Source organism: Dasypus novemcinctus, chromosome 19 (assembly GCF_030445035.2).
Source record: "Dasypus novemcinctus isolate mDasNov1 chromosome 19, mDasNov1.1.hap2, whole genome shotgun sequence".
NCBI lineage: Eukaryota > Metazoa > Chordata > Mammalia > Cingulata > Dasypodidae > Dasypus > Dasypus novemcinctus.
Window position 1 is genome coordinate 60,634,264 of NC_080691.1, and position 7,967 is coordinate 60,642,230.

Consider the following 7,967-nt stretch of genomic DNA (forward strand, 5'->3'; position numbering starts at 1 on the left):
TCCATGTTGCACAAATGTGGCCAGTCTCGAAGCCAAACTCAGCATGTAAATGCGTTGCCTTCCCCCCAGCATGGGACATGACTCTCTGGGATGAGCCTCCCTGGTGCCAAGTGATTACTACCAAGTAACAGCTGATGATGTAACTAGAAAGTGACCTTGAATAAAAGGGTCAACCCGGACCAGCCCAATACTTCAGTCTACATATAACGCCAGGAGTTAAAAATGCTTTTTGACCAGAATCAAGGGGGAGATGGAAAGGACAAATGAGTTTATATGGCAATGAGTCTCCAAAAAGAGCCAGGAGGTTATCAGAGGGGTTGCCCTTATGCACGCCTCAGCAGAGTCCCAGAGAGAGATAAAGTAGGTACAACCCTGGGTATTAGTTCTTCTGAGGGCTACAGAGACCCACAGGTTTTATGGTCATGGCAGATGGAGTTCAGTGCCATGTCAGTTGGCCTTTCTTTGGAGTTTGTGTTTCTGTGTGATAGAGCTGGACTCTGATATGATCTTTGTTCTCAAGCCTCTCCTGTTTCTTTTACCAGAACTGTAGTTGGTGCTGGGGTTTAATACATACCCAGAGGATCTGAATTTCTGAACTGACCATATGATAGCCAGTCCCTGAGCCTCAATAGACTTCAGCTCTTACATTCTGGTTTGTTTGACTTAACCCACTGAGCTAACATGGAGGTGAAGAAGGTCAACCACCACACCATGGAGCCAAGAGTGCCTACAACTGAAAGCAGGAGGATTGCATCCAGCATCCATGTGGAATCTAAGCCTACTCTTGATATAAATGTGGAGTGGACACAACCATTCCAATGTCCACAGGATGGAGGAATAGAATATGGATGAGAGTAGACTTAGTAATATTCTATTCATGAACGATTGCAATTAATAATTGAAGAAAATGTGGCATTGGTGTGGAGAAAGTGGACATGGTGGCTGCTGGGTGTAGGGAATGGGAGGAAGAGATGTGATGTGGAGGCATTTTTGGGACTCGAAGTTGTCCTGGGTGATGCTGCAGGGAGTTACCAGACATTTTATGTCCTCACATGGCCCACTGGATGGAATGTGGGAGAATGTGGGCTATGATGTGGACCTTTGACCATGAGATGCAGCAGTTCTCTGAGATGTATTCACCAAATCCAATGAATGTCTCATGATTATGGAGGAGACTGTTGCTATGGGGGGTGAGTGGGGTAAAGGGGTGGGTGTATATGGGGACCTAATATTTTTTGAATGTAATATTAAAAAATAAATAAAGAACTTTCATTGAAAAAAAAAAGGATCCAGCACTTACTCCCTGTAGTAGTTTGATATGACTATGAATTCCAAAAATAGATATTCAATTATGTTTCTAATCTCATCTCTACCAGGGTGTGATTGAGTTATGATTGTGACTTTGATTGTGATTGGGCCATGTTATTAAGGTGTTGAGTCACACCCCTTGGGGGGTGGGTCTCACAGATAAAAGGCATAGCAAAGGACAGAGTTAAGGAATTTTGATGTTGGAATGTTGATGTTGGAGTTTGTTGCTGAAGCCTTAAGCTGGAGCCCCAGAAAGTAACCTTACAGAGGAAACAAAAGCAAGACCCTGGAAGGAAGGAACCCAGGAAGCATGAAACCTCACAGACATCAGCAGCCATCTTGCTTCAACACATGAAAATAGACTTTGGTGAGAGAAGTAACTTCTGCTTTATGACCTGGCATTGGTAAACTCCTACCCTAAATAAAATTCTTTATAAAAACCAACCAATATCTGATATTTTGTATCAGTACTCCTTTGACTTACTGACTAATACAAAATTTGGTCCCAGGAGTGGGGTGGAGCTTTTGCAATTACCAAAATGCTGGAGTGGTTTTATATATGGGTAAGGGGTATTTTTTTGGAGGAATTGTGAGATGCTTGATGGAAAAGGCCTAGATCACTTTGAAGAGACTGTTGATAACAATATGGGTGCTAAAGAGAAGTTTTATGATGACTTAGAAATAAATGACAAAACTATTATTGGAAATGGGGGGAAAGGCAATTCATGTTTTAAAGTTGCAGAGAACTTAGCAAGATTAACTCCTGGTGTTTTATGGAAGGCAGAACTTGAAAATGGCAGGCCTGGGTACTTAGTTGAAGAAATTTCCAATGCAAGCCTGGAGAATGCAGCTTGGCTTCTGCTTGCACTTTATAGCAAAATGCTAGATAAGAGAAATATGCTGAGGACAGAAATGTTGGACACCAAGAGCATAAAAACTGATTCTGGAAATTCCAAGCTTCTGGAAATCTAGATTCCAAATGAAAGTGCCCCATTGGAGGATTTAACTAAACTTGGAACTGGTAAATCAAGAGTAAAGATGCAGTTATCTTGGAAAGGCTTGTGGAAAGTCTTACTGTCTGGTGGCTTGGACCCCTGCTTCCTGCATGCTAAACCAACAAGGTTTTTGAGAGAAATGTATGAACAAAACCACTGTCAGCCTGGAATAAAAATGACATGAGAAGGAGAGATTGAAGGTGAAACAGCCTTAAAAGGAAAACAATGGAAGCTGAGATCTGGATTTAGGGCATCATCTTGGGCCAAGAGAGGAACCCCAGCCATGTGTACAGAAAGGGTGAGTTTGCTCCAGCAGTTTAAAAGGATGGATGTTCCCATCTGATGTTCTGGGAGAGTTTTGCTTCCCCAGGGTACAGAGAGTGTGGAGCACATTCCCCAAGGATTAGGGCAGTTAAAGTCAGCACCCCACACATCTGAGAGGGGTGGACCTGTTCCCCATGGATTAGGGAAGGCCAGGTGGTCAACTCATTCCTCTGAGAGGGTTGAGCCTGGTATGCCAAAGGTTAGGGGGAATGTTGTCTTTGTGTCACTTTCTGGGGGGATTAAGACTCTAACTGAAAGATTGGGCAGGGTGTGGCAATCATCCAAACACTATTTGAGGGTGAAGTCAGAAGTTCGGTCAACGCCCAAATGCTTGATGAGGGTGGAACCTAGAAAATGGTCCTTGGGTAAGCATGTGGAAAGGGTGGGCTCCCATAAGGGACCAAGTAGAAGAAACTATCATTTAAGAATAATGTTCAGACTAAAATCAAAGGGAGGATGCCCTGCAGATTTACTGAAATATAGAGGACCAGTAACTCATGTTTTCCTTCCAATTTCTCCTTAATGTAATGAAAATGTTTATCCTATGTCTGTCCATTTGTGTACTGGAAACATAATTTTTTAGTAAGTTTCAGAGGTCTATAGCAGGCAGGATTTTGTCCCAAGACAAACTGTATTTCTTTAAATTGATTGTGATATGATTTAGTACTTGCATTGTTACTTATTTAAGGTTTTCTTGAATATTGTACTGTATTTTTGGAATTCAGAGGGTGGAATGTAGCAGTTTGATGTAGTTATGAGTTCAAAAAATAGATATTGGAGTATGTTTGTAATTTTGTCTGTACCTGGTATTTCTGGTATTTCACATCAGCACCCCTTTGGCTGACTAAATCATTCCTGACTCAGTAAAGGAAACTAATTTTTGGACATCTGAGAATGTTTCCTGAAATAAAACGTTTCTAATTAAGAGATGACTGTTGTAAGCATATAATCATAATTCTAGTGAGATTATCAGAGGTAATCTGCCATTTTGAGAGGAAGGCAAGACCTTAAGAGAACCCAGCACTTACTCTCCTATTTGCACTGCTCCTGGTGGTGAGCACAAAGTTAAGTGTCCCCTGCAGCCCAGAGCTCTCTTCCTTTCTTCAGGGTAGGTTTGTGCCTGGGATCACATTTGTAACCCCTTACTGTGTCTCTCCCACAGTGAAAGAAGGCCAAAATCTTCAGCTTTCAGACTATCTACAAATACTGCATGATCATAATGTTTTATCTTTAGTTGGTGAATCAGATTTTCCTGGAGTCTTTGATACATGTAGCACTGCTATTATTAATTTGCCCATCCAGTCCAGTCTTTACTTTCGATCCTGGCAAATCTAACCCATCAAGTAGCTAAAGATGGTGAATTCAGGGGTTGCAGGGGAGAGTTTCAGAGACAGTTTGGGAGTATTTCTACATATGTAAAAATGTGTTACTATAATAATTACATCCCCAAGGATGATGTTACCTTCAGGCAATGATGGAACAATTCAAAATATATAAAGTTTACTTACCATAATTGAACTAGTAATTTCCAATATATCTTACTAAAAACATTCTCCATTATCCATCTCACAGCAAAAGTCATCTGGAGTTCAAATCACACATTGACAGGATTTACCTGGGTCATGTATTTCTTTTTCCTTTCTCTCTTCCCAAGTGTCTCCATTGTAGGCAGGATAGTTTACGAATGCTCTATTACACTTGGAATCACGAATCTTACTAAAGCCAGTGTGGCTATAATTATATCAGAGAAAATTGACTCCAGGCCAGTTTGTATTGCCAGAATAAAGAGAATTTTGCAATAGAACAAAATAGCATGTAACTTTAACAATAAACATATTAATCTTAAAGTAGTAAGAAAGATTCATAATATGTAAAATAAAACAGTGTAACCTTATTAACAGATTACAAAAAGTAAAATATACAGTCGAGTCAGAAACACAGAATGGACACTCAATAATTGGAAATACCCATTCATGGTAAAACATTTAATAAACTAGAAATAGTTTAGTACTTTCCTTAACACAGTAAGTGGCATCTATGTTATAGATATTATCATACTTAAAGGTGAGAAACCAAATGCCCTATAAGATAAAAGTCAAGAAAAGGATATACTTTCTTAATATCCCTATTTAATTCAATATTAAGTTTTAACAAATGCATCAAGGCCTTCAGGGATGACTATGTTGTTTAACTGTAGATTTCATAAATGAGGTGTGAGAAAGGATAAGGAGCCAGCATCCCAGAGGAGATCTTAGGTGAGATTTTATCCCAGGAGGAGCAGAAGTAAAGAGATCCCAGGAAGTGACCTTACATCCTTGGAGATATAACCCAACAGAACTTGGAACCCTGGTAACCAGGAAACCACAATCTAAAGACAGTCCTCTACCAGGCTCACTCAAGCAGAGTCCCTCAAGATAACAAGATGTCTGCTTGCTTGCCTACTTTCCAAGTCTCTTGCCTCAGGAAAACCTAACATGAGAGCATTTCCAATGCTCCAAGGCTTTGGCTAAGCCCTTCCCCAGAAGACTGGCCATTTATCAGAAGACACCCAAAGGTAACACAGGGTGACACAGAGTAGGGGAATGAAGATAGTGAATAATTCTGATACTTTCTGAGCAGCCTCACAGCAGTTCCCACTCCCAGAATGTGTGTGTTGGGGGGGAGGCATGAGGAGTGGACAGACCCTGGGCAGGAGGAAGGTTTGGAGGAGATGGAAGATGGTGGCCCTTTAGTGTTCACACATAAACCATTGCTGCCAAGGCAGAAAAAGGAGGGTTGGTGTGGTGATTATCTGCTTAGATGTTCATTTACAACTGTCATCTCCTTTCTTCATGAGTTGGAAGTTTGTCAAGAGTTCTGTTTCCAACGTGTGTAGCAGAAGAACATATGGTGTGGTCTCCCTATGGCAATAGCCAGGCAGGGTCCTGATCCTTCTTGACTTGGCTGTGGGGCAATGTCTCCACAGACATCCACCAAGAAAATTGGTGAGGAACTGGATGACAGAGTCATCTACATATCTACATCCCAAGCAAGGAGCAGGTGCACCATACTGCCAAAAAAGGTCATGCTACCTTGAGGTGAGAGTGGGTGTTGAGTAGTCTCTACACACAGGGACCAAAGACAACTAATGAGTAATCCCCAGACTCTACTTTGATAAATCCCCTGGCTTCCTACCAGGGCTTTCCTGATTATTGATCCATGATCAGATTCCCAAAATATTGGGCCTGACATCATTCCCTTATTCCCACTGCTCAGCCCCTGCCTTGACCAGGTACAAAGTCACTTTTCCTATATTTGTAGAAATATCTGAAAAGAGGATTTTATAGTGTTTTTACTTCATGTTAGACCATGAGTGTCTTTGCATTTTGCTACTGTTTGACTGTTTTAATCATCCAAACCCAGGTATCCTGTGCTTGATTGTCCTTTTCTTACCTTCCCCTTACTAATCATCATGCTTAACAGGACTGAATTTACCAAAGTAGAGTGAGTGGATGCTATACACTGGCTCTGTAATCTGCCATGCTGAGGACCACTTCATGGCCATGTGACTGGGCTGTGTCATGTACCTGAAAGGAGGCCTATTCCCAAAGAGACTCGGTCTCTCACTGCTGATGGAACTTGATTTGATTCCTTTCTGTTGTCATTTCAACAGTGTTAAAGTGCACATCATATGTGTCTTTGAGTATTCTAATGCTCCTCATACACTCAATATAGAACCCAAGGAATGGGATTTCTTGGTTGAAGGGTGTGCATGCATAAAATTTTAATAACTAGAGACAGATACATTTTAAAAGGAGGCTGTTTCAATTTAGTTGTGACTTGCAGTCTATGAAGGTGGGGACTTCACTACATCTTGCCAGCCATGGGTTTTATCATCCTTTTAAATTTTGTTAATCATGTCAGAGCAGCAAATGGAATCAAATGTTCCTCCTTTGTCCAAACTTCAGTGTGAAAATGAGTCAGTTTTTAATTTAGCCAAGACTGCCATGGTAGAAAAAGTCAAAGCAGGCAGGCTGGAGAAGTTAGTGGTTAATGGTGCCTGCCTTACAGGGTGGGGACTTCTTTTTCATCATCAAATTTCTATACAGCTACAGAGACTTGGCCATCAACAAGCAAGTCCTGAAACTGACCTTCACATGGTGAGCACCTCACCTTACCACAGCTCGAATTCTGTCACAAACTAAGTGTGTCTTGGGAAAGTCACTTCACCTCTCTGACCCTCAGGTGGCTCCTCACAATAATCTGATATAAACAAATCTCATAGGATCATTGTGAGGATTAAATGGGATAAACCATGGAAAGTGTTCAACCATTGCCTGGCGCTGGGTTAAGGGCTGCTGGGGGTAACGTGGTGGTTCATATTTGTTGTTTTTTTCTCTTTCCTATGAAGAAGCACTCTGACTCACCCTTGTCTGAAACCATTGCCATGGTCAAAGTTATTTGCACATTTGTAAAGATACTCTATCCATTACTGAGAGTGGTGTATTGAATTCTCTCACTATTGAAGAGGCATCTATTTTGTCCTTCAACTTTGCCATTGTGTGCCTCAGTATCTTGGAGCACTGAGGTACATAAATATCTATAATAGTTATTTCTTTTTGTTGATTTGCAAATTTTGTTAATATATAATGACCATCTTCATCCCTTATATGAGTTTTGAATTTAAAATCTGTTTTTTCTGATACTAGTAGTATCACTACTGAAGCTAATTTTTGGTTAGTGTTTGTGTGGAATATCTTCTTCCAATCATTTACTTTTAACCTTTTTGTGTCCTTATATCTGAGGTGAGTCTCTTGTAGATTACATAGATAAGGCTCATTTTTTTTTATCCATTCTATCAATCTGTCTTTTGATTGGTGAAAGCAAGCCATTAACAAATTTATAACTAAAGGCATTACTTATTTCATCCATTTTAACCTTTGGTTTTCTGCTGTGATATTGTACTATAATCTACCGTTTTTATCCTTTTTAATCATCATTCATACACTCCTAGCCAAGCCTCTTACCCTTGATTATTTCCTTTCAGGTTGCAGCACTCCCTTTAGTATCTCTTGTAATTCTGGTCTTTTGGTATCATATTCTTTCAGTTTTTGTTTGTCTGTGAAGATTTGAACTCCCCTTCATTTTTGAAGGATAGCTTTGCGGGATACAGAATGCTTGACTGGCAGTTTTCTCTTTCAATACCTTAAATACATCATACTACTTTATTCTATCCTCCATGGTTTCTGATGGGAAGTTGGCACTTCATCTTACCAAGTTTCCCTTGTATGCGATGGTTTGCTTTTCTCTCTCTGCTTTTCAAATCTCTTTATATCTCATAGTTGTCGTTCTAAATAGTAG

The 7,967-nt window shown here is 40.4% G+C and overlaps 1 pseudogene; it reads right to left on the reverse strand.

The window, feature by feature from the left end:
- The window catches only part of LOC101447073 (caspase-12 pseudogene), a 28,827-nt pseudogene extending 21,772 nt beyond the window's left edge, over window positions 1-7,055 (reverse strand).
- Window positions 7,056-7,967: the final 912 nt, after the last annotated feature.